Source organism: Malus domestica, chromosome 12 (assembly GCF_042453785.1).
Source record: "Malus domestica chromosome 12, GDT2T_hap1".
Lineage (NCBI taxonomy): Eukaryota > Viridiplantae > Streptophyta > Magnoliopsida > Rosales > Rosaceae > Malus > Malus domestica.
In genome coordinates, this window is record NC_091672.1 from 13,975,066 (window position 1) to 13,987,684 (window position 12,619).

Consider the following 12,619-nt stretch of genomic DNA (forward strand, 5'->3'; position numbering starts at 1 on the left):
TAGCAAAGTTGCTAATCCCCGGCAACGGCGCCAAAATTTGATGCGAAAATTATTTAACACACAAATTAAACCCTCTTTTTGACAATTGTAGTATAGATATAAGTAGGGTATCGTTCTAGGCCGGGGATTAGGAGGGATTGCTAATCTATTCTAAATTAATTTAAAAATATTAAATAAGACTCAAGGACACAAAATTAGGCTAAAAACTCTAATAACTCGAAACACACTTAAAATGACTCAAAATAATGAAAACAATTAAATTAAACACTAGGAACTGAAATGGACGGAAATTGAATTAAAAGACTAACAATAAAGAAAACTAACTAAATAATATAATTTAATAATGGATGGGTGTTTGGTTTTGATGAAAAGTAAATTAAACTTAATTAAATTACAGAATTGATAAAAACATAAAATTAAGGTAAAATGATAAATGACGGACTAGCTAGAGGGTTCTTCTCCACACATTACACATATGCAACCTAAATTGATTTTCAGTTGTTCTTTCAATAAATTGTGAATCTCAATACTCCAGATTAACCGTGAACAGCACTTTTTTAATCTTCAAGTTTTCCTTAAGTTATTGAATTGGACGGAAAAACGCATACAACAATTCAAAACATTCTTCAAAAGTCCCCTACGTGAAAAGCACAATAGCGATACAATCAAAGATCATTAAACTTTGTGAAAACTATAAGCATTGACGAGGCATTCGTAACTATGAAAAGCATGATACTCTTGCCAAGAATTTACTTAACGTGATTGTGACTAGCAACCTTTACTACTTGTGAAAATAAGTTCATAACGATTAGGTGAAATTCACTTATATTCTAGCATCAAATTCATGCATGTAAATTAAGCGTGCACTCTCAACCAACATACACAAATCAGTTTTTATACGAACGGATAAGTAAATTGAAATCACAACTTATGAAATCACAACCGAAGGTAATCAATTCATATTACAAATATATTCATGGTTTCGAATTAACCTCTAGCCAAAATAAAATTAATTACACATTATTAAAACAAAAATAAAATAGGAGTTTGAAAAGATTAAACCGAAAGTAAAACATAAGTTGGAAAGATTTAACCGAGAGGAGAGAACTGTCTGTTCGTCCGTGCGCTGCCATTTTCTGCCCTCGGTGCTGCCAAGAGCAGCGCACCCTTCTTTTCTGAGCTCCAGGCTGCAAGGGCAGCCTCTGGTTGTTCACGTTCTCCCCCCCCCCCCGTGCTGACCAGTCCTTTATTTTGCGTGCTGACCTGCCCAAAGGCAGCCTTCTCTCCAGCTACCCCTTTCTCTCTCTCTTATATTTCTGCGCTGCCAAGGGCAGCCTTGGTTTCTGGTCAGTCAAGGCTCAAACTGCCAAATGGCAGCCTCTGCTCTCCTCTTTCCGCTTCTGTCTCTCTAACCTCGCTGCCAAAGGGCAGCCTTCTCTTTCCGTGTCCCAAGACAGCCTTATCTTTCCGTGTCCCTCTGCCTAAGGCAGCTTACTCTCTCTTCTTCACGCAGCTTCTTGCTGCTCTCTCGTTCCTGGTTCGGTCCGTCTCTCTCGCTGCCCAAAGGCAGCTTCCTCCTTGCGTCTTTTCTTTTGCTGCCAAAGGGCAGCCTCTGCCTTTCTCGCTCCTGCCGTGTCTGCGAGCTGCCCAAAGGGCAGCCCCTCTGTCCACCCCGCTCCAAGACCCTCTTTTCCACGCTGCAAAGGCAGCTTTATCTATATTCTTCTCCTGTTTCTCAAGGCTGCAAGACAACCTTTTTTTTCCTTAGCTGTCCCGCCTGCTTTCATGCCTGGCGCTCCGCAAGTCTCTCCTTGGATTCTCGTTGTCTTTCCTTTTTTTCTTGGATCCCCTTTCTTTATTTTATACCTCTTGCTGTCCTTGGATTCTTCCTTGACAAAATAATACAAAACTAATTTGTATCATAAACTCTAAATTAGTAGCAGTTGGGAATTAAGAACAAATTCAAGTAACAAATCCAAAACCAATATTCTATGAAACAATCAATTCAATGCATATAAAATAAACCAAAATAAACCAAAATAAAACCCAATCCAAAAATAAAACCAATATTCTTTCTGTTTATTATTTAAAACTCATTTGTGCTTATTTTTATTTTCTTTGCATAACAAATCCTATAAACATAAAAATAACGTAAATAGCTCAAAAATATAAGGAACTAACTAAGAAAAGACGAGTGAATTCGAAGTAAAAATATATATAAATATGATCCGATCAATTTTTCAAAACAATTTTTCAAATTTTTATGGGATTTTCGGATTTTCATGTTAAAACATACTAAAATGCTTCAAAACACACTAAAAACACTTAAAAACAGTGAAAAACAACCTTTGAAATGTTAGGTGGTAAAATCCTACGAATTTTTCAAATAAAATACTTTGTTTACCCCTCCACACTTAAACCAAACATTGTCCTCAATGTTTCAAACATAGACACACACAAAAACAAGCAAACAACACAACTAGCAAACATGACAAATATGGCAAAGTAAAAGCAATGAAGAGTAGGGTTTAGAAACGCAAATCTGATTATGATGCCGGAGCTTCCTAGGTCCTCTTTATTTGCATGGGTTGCCTCCCAAGAAGTGCTTGCTTTAACGTCTTCCAGCCGGACGATGCCTCCCATCAAGCTTGACTAGTGCCCACGACTTGGAGGGAGACTTCCTCCACGGCCTTCTCCTCAAAAGTTGTGTAATATAACTTCAAACGATGTCCATTGACTTTGAATTCTTGTTGCGTCTTCAAACTTTGAATTTGAACTGCACCATGTGGAAAAACATTAGTAACAATAAAATGACCAATCCACTTAGAACGCAACTTACTTGGAAACAACCGAAGGTGAGAATTGAAAAGTAACACTTTCTGCCCGATAGAGAACGTCTTGCTCCGAATCATCCTGTCATGGAATGCCTTCGTTTTCTCCTTGTAAATACGAGAGTTCTTGTACGCTTCATTCCTAACTTCCTCAAGCTCGTTCAATTGAAGTTTCCTATGAAGACCTGCGGCATCAATGTCCATATTGAAAGTTTTGATGGCCCAATGTGCTTTGTGCTCCAATTCAACCGGAAGATGGCATGGTTTCCCATAAATGAGCCGAAATGGGGACATTCCGATTGGTGTTTTGTAGGCCGTACGATATGCCCATAATGCATCATTTAAGCGCAAGCTCCAATCTTTCCGGTTTGGCCCTACGGTCTTCTCCAAAATCTGCTTGATTTCTCTATTTGAAACTTCCGCTTGCCCACTTGTTTGCGGATGATAAGGTGTTGCCACCTTATGCGTGACACCATATTTCTTGAGTAGTGCTTCAATGGTGCAGTTGCAGAAATGGGAGCCCCCATCACTTATAAGTACCCGCGGCATTCCAAACCTTGCAAAAATGTTAGTCTTAACAAAATCTGCAACCACTTTATAATCATTAGTACGGGTGGCTCTTGCTTCCACCCATTTTGAAACATAATCAACCGCAAGTAGAATATAAACAAAACCATAAGATGAAGGAAAAGGACCCATGAAATCTATGCCCCAAACATCAAAAATTTCAACATTAAATATGGGATTTTGCGGCATTTGGTCCTTTGGTCCTATATTTCCAGTTCGTTGACAACGATCACATGCTATGCAAAAAGTTCTAGCATCCTTAAAAATAGTAGGCCAATAAAAACCACATTCAAGTACTTTTCATGCAGTCCTTTGAGTGCCAAAGTGACCTCCACATGCATAAGTGTGACAAAAGTTTAAAATAGACTGTATTTTAGAATCATGCACACACCTACGAATGATTTGATCCGAGCAATATTTCCATAAATAAGGGTCATCCCACACATAATTTCGTGCATCATACTTAAGTTTATCACGTTGGAATGACTTTAGATGCTAAATAATTAACTAAATCCGCATACCATGGCATACTAACCTCAATGGACATCAATTGTTCATCCGGGAATGTCTCTGGAATAGGAACGACGTCTTCTTCATGCACCAAACGGCTCAAGTGATCAACCACAACGTTCTCACTTCCTTTCTTGTCTCGGATTTCGATATCGAACTCTTGGAGGAGAAGCATCCATCGAATAAGCCTTGGTTTAGCCTCCTTCTTCGTGAGCAAGTACTTCAACGCTGCATGATCAGTGTAAATTATTACTTTAGTACCAAGTAAATAAGAACGAAACTTATCTAAAGCAAAAACAACAGCAAGAAGTTCTTTTTCCGTTGTGGAATAGTTCAATTGAGCATCGTTCAAGGTCCGAGAGGCATAATATATGACGTGTGGTTGTTTGTCCTTCCTTTGTCCCAAAACAGCGCCTAGAGCATAATCGGACGCATCGCACATAAGCTCGAAAGGAATGCTCTAATCTGGTGGTCGAATGATGGGGGCCGAAGTTAGCATCTCTTTGAGGTGTTTGAACGCCTTTTCACATTCCTCGTTGAAGTTGAAGGTCACATCCTTTTGGAGAAGTCGGCATAGGGGTGTGGAAATCTTTGAAAAATCCTTGATGAATCGCCTATAAAATCATGCGTGGCCAAGGAAAGAACGAACCTTTCTAACCGAAGTTGGAGAGGGTAAGTAGCGTACAAGATCTATTTTCGACTTATCAACCTCAATTCCCCTTTCAAAAACGATGCCTTGTTTTACCATAAAGTGACACTTTTCCCAATTTAAAACAAGGTTCGTTTCCACGCATCGTTTTAAGATTAATGTGAGATTTTCCAAGCAACCATCAAACGAATCGCCAAAGACACTAAAATCATCCATGAATACCTCAATAATCTTCTCAATAAAATCTGAAAAGATACTTACCATGCATCTTTGGAACGTGGCCGGTGCATTGCATAATCCGAATGGCATGCGCCGGTAAGCAAAAGTACCAAATGGGCACGTGAAGGTGGTCTTTTCTTAGTCGTCCGGAGCTATGACAATTTGATTGTATCCCGAATAACCGTCAAGAAAACAATAAAAAGAATGACCGGCTAACCTTTCTAGCATTTGATCGATGAATGGTAGTGGAAAGTGGTCCTTCCTTGTGGTGTTGTTGAGCTTCCTATAGTCAATGCACACTCTCCACCCTGTTTGAATACGGGTTGACACAAGCTCATCCTCGGCATTCTTCACCACAGTAACTCCGGACTTCTTTGGGACAACTTGAACCGGTGAGACCCAACGGCTATCCGAAATTGGATAAATCACTCCACAATCGAGAAGCTTTATAATCTCCTTTTTCACAACTTCCATCATCGGAGGGTTGAGTCGGCGTTGAGCCTCTCGAGTTGGTTTAGCCCCCTCCTCTAGAAATATGTGATGCATGCATGTTGTAGGGCTAATCCCCTTAATATCGACCAATGTCCATCCGATGGCTGTTTTGTGCTCTTTCAACACCCGAATCAACTTTTCCTCCTCTAATGCCGTGAGTGATGAGGAGACAATGACGGGCAACGTCTCTTCATCTCCCAGAAATACATACTTTAAATGATCCGGCAATGGTTTAAGCTCAAGAACGGGGGCCTGAATCACAGACGGTAACAACGTATTAGTGGAAACGGGAATTGGAATTGGGTTAGAAGGCTTACCATGATGTTGTGGCAGTGAATCAAAGGCAGCCACAAGCTCGGCATGCTCCTCCTTAGGTACGGCCAGATTGGGCTTCATGCCAAGTCCTTGTGCAATTGTCGTTTCAAGGGGATCGTCTTCCAACATATCAAGATAATCCTGTGCCAATTCATCCAATATATCAATAGAAAAGCAAGAATGATCATCTTTAGGAAATTTCATAGCTTCAGAAATGTTAAAATTAATAATCTCCCCATCAAATTCCATTGTTAACGTCCCCTTGAACACATCGATCTTGGTGCGTGCTGTTTTCATGAAGGGCCTCCCAAGTAAAATCGGCAATGGGGTGACATTTGGTGAGTCCTTCATCTCTAAAACGTAAAAATCTGCTGGGAATATCAAGTTATCCACCTGCACCAACACATCTTCCAAAACTCCTTTCGGATATGCATTAGAACGATCGGCTAATTGAATTATAACACCATCGTTTTTAAGCTCTCCTAAGTTCATAGATGTATAAATCGAGTATGGCATGACATTAATTGAAGCTCCTAGATCTAACATAGCATGTTCAAATTTAGTATTGCCTATAACACATGGAATTGTAAAACTCCCCGGATCTTTGCATTTAGGGGGTAATTTTCTTTGCAAAACAGCGGAAACATTCTCACTTACCTGGACAACCTCTTTGTTTGAAATTCTCCTTCTTGTTGTACATAGTTCCTTCAAAAACTTGGCGTACCTAGGTACTTGCTTAATTGCGTCAAGAAAAGGTATATTGACTTGCACTTTCCAAAATGTCTCCAAAATGTCTTTCTCGGTCTCCTCCTTCTTGGATTGCCTCAACCTGCTAGGAAACGGCACGTTTAGTGGAATAGAACTAGAAGAATTCGGTTTTGAGCTTACCTTGGCCGAATTATATGGTTTGGAATTGCAAGGAGGTTGCGGCATAGGGTGTTCCATCCTTGCCGTAGGTGAGGTTTGTGTGTCCTCCTCAAACTGCAACTTTTCATCCTCTTCATGACTTGATTTGGATGCTTGGGGTTCACTTCCAACTTGTTTACCACTCCTTAATGTTATTGCTTTGGCGGTTTCGAATCCCCCTTTTGGATTTGCAACGGTTGAACTAGGGAGTCTTCCTTGGTCTCGAAACTGTCCTACAAACTCTGCAATCTGCCCAATTTGCTTTTCCAAGTGATCCACCCTTTTATCTTGGCTTTGCAATGCTTTGGTTTGATTCTCTTGCCCCTGAGACAAAGTGTTGAGTAATTTAAGAATTGTATCATTATCTAAAGACGTACCTGAATTTGTTGGGGCAGATTGTATTTGAGTTTGATTGGGTACGAATGGCTTTTGATAGAAACCCGGGGGTTGTTGCCGAAATGTGCTTTGTTGTTGGCCTTGTTGGGGTTCCCGCCATTTGAAATTCGGATGATCACGCCAACCGGGATTATAAGTATTCAAAAATGGATCATTCCTTTGTTGGTATTGTTGTCCAAAGCCCACGGCATTGAGGGTCTCCCACCCTCCGTTCTCAATTAATTGTGGGCACTTGTCCGTAGGATGTCCTTGCATGGAACATACGCCACACGCACTTACATTTTGAACTTTTGGCCCTTCCACAACCTGAGAAAGCAACGTAGTAAGGTTAGCCATTTGATTTTGAAGTTCGGTTATGGCACTTACCTCATTCACTTGGTGTTGCCGTGGAGGGCCTCTTTGTCCAACACCTTCGTATTGTTGAGCGTTCAACGCTCGATTAGCAATCAAAGTCTTTGCTGCCGTGGGAGTCTTGTCCACCAAAGCTCCTCCCGCCGAAGCATCTAGCATTTGTCGTTCGATTGGTAGAAGTCCCTCGTAGAAGTATTGTAGGATAAGCTCCTCCTTCATTTGATGCTGTGGACAAGAAGTGACAAGAGATTTAAAACGTTCATAATATGTAGGAAAAGACTCACCTTCTTCTTGTTGAATTCCACTTATCCTTTTTCATAGGAGGATGACTCGAGAAGTTGGAAAAAACTTCTCCAAGAAAGCTCGTTTCATGCTCTCCCAAGATGTGACCGTTCCGGGAGCCAATTCATACAACCAATCTTTCGCCTTTTCCAGGAGAGAAAAGGGAAAGGCCCTCATCTTCAATATACTCCCGTCGACATTGATTGGAGTCATGCTTAAACACACCACCTCGAACTCTTTCAAGTGCTTGTTAGGATCCTCCATGGATAACCCATGGTACTTCGGAATATGGTGTAGCAAACTTGACTTTACCTCGAATTCCTCAGTCTTTCCTTGGGCAGCCGCCGGATATTGAATACATAGAGGTGAGGCATTGTCCAATCCCTAAGCCGAGAGCTCCTTGATTGTACGATTGTCTTGTGCCATGACTGTCTCAACTTCACCCACTTGTGCCGTGGGTTCTTCTTCCTCAATCTCAACTTCGGCTTCTGAATTTGAACTTCATTCACTAGGTTCTGGATTCTTCCTCTTTCGTCTTAACTCTCGTTCAAAATCGTCGTCAAAGTCCAAGATGTGTTCACGGACCAGATGAGAGCTCCGAGTCATAAACGAGTACCTAAAAACAAGAAACAAAAACAAAGTAAAAATCTAGACTCAATTAAAACAAATTGAAATAAAACAATCCAAGGGATTAGCAACTTTGCTAATCCCCGGCAACGGCGCCAAAATTTGATGTGAAAATTATGTTGACACACAAATTAAACCCTATTCATGACAATTGTAGTAATGATGCAAGTAGGGATCGTTCTAGACCGGGGATTAACTAGGGATGCTAATCAACACAAATAAGACTCAAAAACACTAAACTATACTCTATAGACTCAAAACTAACTCAAAACACTCAAAACAGCAAATAACAACCAAAAAGACTCAATTATAGACCTAACAAGTGATTTGGACGAAAATAGAACTTCAAAGACTCAAAAGACTTAAAAGAAACAAGTTTTGACTCTAAAAACAAGACTTAAAAGTAAGGGGATTGGTTTTGACGAAATTGGACTTTAAAACATAAACTTTGAAAACAAACTTTAATGAAAACGATTTTGATGAAATAGAATGGTGAAAGGCTAGTTAGAAGGTTCCTTCTCCACACATGAAACATATGCATACCACTCGATTTCCAGTTACTCTTTCAACAAACCATGAATGACAATGCCCCAAATTAACTAGATTGCACCAATTAATTCTCAGATTTCCCTAGATTCATTGAATTGAATGGAATACGCATTACAACCAAATTATTCTTATCAAGGACCCTAGCTATGGAATACGCATGATAGAGACACATATCAAAGATCATCAAGTTCAATGGAAATCATAAGCATTGACGAGGCATTCATAACTATGGGATACGCATGTTACTCTTGCCAAGGATTTACCTAACACAATCGTGACTAGCGACTTTTACTACTTATGAATATAAGTTAATAACGATTAGGTGAAATTCCCTTATACTCTAGCATCAAATTCATGCATGCGACTTAAGTATGCATCCTTAATTAACATACATAAACATGTTATCAATCAAATAGATAAGTAAACCACATTCACGATTCATGAAATCATAACTGGAGGTAATCAAGTCATATAAAACATATGATCATGGCTTTGAATTCCCCTTTAACTATAAAGAAATTAGTTCCTCATGTTCGCAAATAAACAAAGATGAATAAATTTAAACATTAACATAAAGATAGAAAACACCTAGAATCGCTCCAACAATCCAAGCTCCTTGAATGGCATGCACGGCTCCAGATTCCTTCCTTCTTCTCCTTGCAAACTCACGGCACAATGAGGGGTTTTTGGGTGAATGATGTAGTGAAAATATGGTAGAGGGTGGTGAGTGAAAGGGTGCGGCATAGGCTTGTATTTATAGGCTGAAAATCCCATCTCCTAGGTAGCCAAGGACAAGGTTTTAAAGGCCTAAACTGAATAGGATAATAACATACAATCCTATAAGGAAAACAAGTCAAAAACCCAAAAGGAATGGGAGATAATGTGCGGCACAAAGAGTGTGAAAGGATAAGGCTTCTAGAAACCAAAATCCCAAAGGAAATGGGTGAGAACTCACGGCAAAAGGATAGTTTCTAGAAAGAAATACAATGCAGATTTTTAGGCTTCTAGAAAGGCTCCTAGGCGCCATTTTTGTAGGATAAGATTAGGTCTTCTAGAAATCCCATTTTAAGCATCCTAATCTAGTTAGAAACCCTCCTAAGTGGCTGAGATGTGGATAGTTTAGGATTAGGCTAAGATAGGATAGGATAAGGTTTGTTTGGATAAGATAAGCTAAGATAAGGTTATGGATGAGGTTTTGGATAAGATCCTTATCTTGAGCTGATTCTTTGGCTTTAACTCTTCTTCTTCATATAGGAAACCTTGCTTGAGTAGGAGACTTCTTTCGTCTAGGAATCCATCTTTAATTAGGACTCCTACATTGATTAGGAATCCTTCGTTTAAGCCCTTTCCTACCTCAACTAGGAAACTTTGTATCTTCAATTCTTCAACTTCAAAACACATTCCTAGCTTCATCAATCCTTCAAATTTGTCCATCCTTTGTGCTTCATGTGCATGAACTTCATTCTAGCCCAATATTGCTCCAAAATGCTCCAAATTGCATCCTTTTGCTTACTTTGTCCTTAAAACCTGAAAACACATGAAAATAGCTTAAAAGACTAACTTAACTAAGAAAACACAACATAAATGCATAAGAACTAACTAACTAAGGCGCATAAATATGCTCATATCACCCCCAAGCGACCTCCCCAGAAACCTGCAATAAAAGAAGAAGAAGATGGGAGAAAAAAAAAGCCCCAATCCGTCCCACCCTAGCCACCCCTTTCTCCCATCCCCCATCACCCCTAAAAAATTGTAAGATCTCACATCGCCTAGGGGAGTGATCCTTATATGTATATTCTCATCCCTACCTAGCATGAGGCCTTTTAGGAGCTCATTGGCTTCAGGTTCAGTTGGAACTCTGAAGTTAAGCGAGTAGCACACGAGAGCAATCCCATGATGGGTGACCCACTGGGAAGTTCTCGTGTGAGTTCCCAGAAACAAAACTATGAGGGCGTAGTCGGGGCCTAAAGCGGACAATATCATGCTACGGTGGTGGAGCGGGCCCGAAATGTGGTGGACCCCAGGTCGGGATGTGACAAAAATCCCCCATCATCCACCCCAAAAAATTGCACCTGAGATTAGGTGGATCTACCACAAAACCAGTCCAAAATGAAGGAAATTTTGTGAAAAACATGTTCATTTAAGCAACATCTATTAGCATGCAATTAACAATTAAAGGCGGAATCATGCTTGTATGCACTTAAAAACAAAACATTAACCATGAAATTCAAAGCCTAGTAGTTAGGTGAACCATGACTCAACCCAAGAACAAAGTGAGTTGAGAAATATTATACCTTTGTTGATTCTTCTTTGCATAAGCGAAGGATAATCACCCAAGGAGAGGGCCTTCATTCCTTGCTTATAAGATCCATCAATTTCTAGGAGGAGGATGATAGAAAAGATTCTCCAAGTTCTCAAAATTGAGAACCTCTAAGTCTCCACACCAAGGAGAGACTTTAAGAAGATATGAGTGACCTTGGAGGATTAGAGATTGCTAGCTAATCTCCTCCAAGGGGGCCGGCCTCTTAGAGAGAAAAGGGAGAGATATGTTCTCTCCAATTCTCTAAAAAAAACCCTAAATGAATTTTGGCTATAAAGTCATATTTATACCTACATTCATTTGAGTGGTAAACTTGTAATTAAGTCCAAAACCCACTCCTTTAACTAAATGGCCGGCCATAGGGTTTCATTGGGCTTTTAAGGCCTTTGTGAATTATTTGTCATTAAGTTGTCATACAACTTAAGTCAATGGGCTTGACGTTCGAAGCCCATTGGGCCTTGAGGCCCAAAACAAACCCGTGGTCTTTTAACGAACTTGATTCGTTTGATTAATTAACATATTAATTCATCCTTGCCATAAATAATTAAACCATTTAATTATTCTTACTCATCTCCATTGTTTCTTCAATCTCTGCCTTACACGGTGTACGATCCATTAGGTTCCTTTTAACGAGGCAGTGGGCGATTAGAACACTTTCAAATCGATTGTGAATTGAAACTTACTTTCAATTCTCCCTTTAGTGATTATACACGTTTAGGGCTTCCACAAACCATGAGTGACACCTAGCAGTATGGCATGGTTACCCAAGCTAATCAGAAGAGGTGGAGAACCTATTCAGTTTAGGATTACAATGCAATACGGTCTTTCTCTAATACAATACTCTTGACCACATTGTTTGGTTTGATAGTTTAATCATGTCTACTATCCAATGTGATTCATTTACTTATATGATTACCTTGAATGTGATTTGGAATGACTTCCTAAATCTCATTCTTACTCTGGCCAGAGATTCTTAATCATATCATAGAGTATTCTCCCTCAAACAGTTTGAAGGTTAGAGATCCCTTGTTGCGCATTCACTTGCCTCCATGGCTAAGTGGCTTAACCCCAACTATGTCGTGGACACCCTCTTGATGGAGTGACTTTGACATAATCAAAGATCAAGGACTTAACCACAAGACAACTATGATGCCTCAGGTCAAAGGACTACTTTGCATTATCCCAACCATGAGTTCTCATGTGACATGACTATGAGAACTCTGTGTTGATCGTGTTCAGTAGACTCATTCGCTATTGAGCACCTACATGCTTGTCTTGGTGTCAATCACACCAATGACTCGAGACTAGTCACTATCACTAAGAGAAGACATAGCATGTACTGATCTTAACGGACTGTCAATGCCCAATTGGCAATCCTATGATCAGGAGCGTTTAGGATATGTATACGAAAGAGAATGGTCTCATTAATCTAACTTGTTTAAATTACATTCTCCTAATTACATATTCCTTGGACTTATCGTTTAAGCATATAACATTTATATGAGACGGCTTAAAACAATAATATTTGCCCTTGATATTAAACTAGATTAGTTTAACATGTGAAATGTCTGTAAAGTATCATCATATGATTGGTTTTAGGGCACA

At 39.7% G+C, this 12,619-nt stretch overlaps 1 pseudogene; it reads right to left on the minus strand.

Moving 5' to 3' along the window:
- Nucleotides 1-1,505: 1,505 nt before the first annotated feature.
- Nucleotides 1,506-4,059, minus strand: LOC139189822 (uncharacterized; annotated as a pseudogene).
- Nucleotides 4,060-12,619: the final 8,560 nt, after the last annotated feature.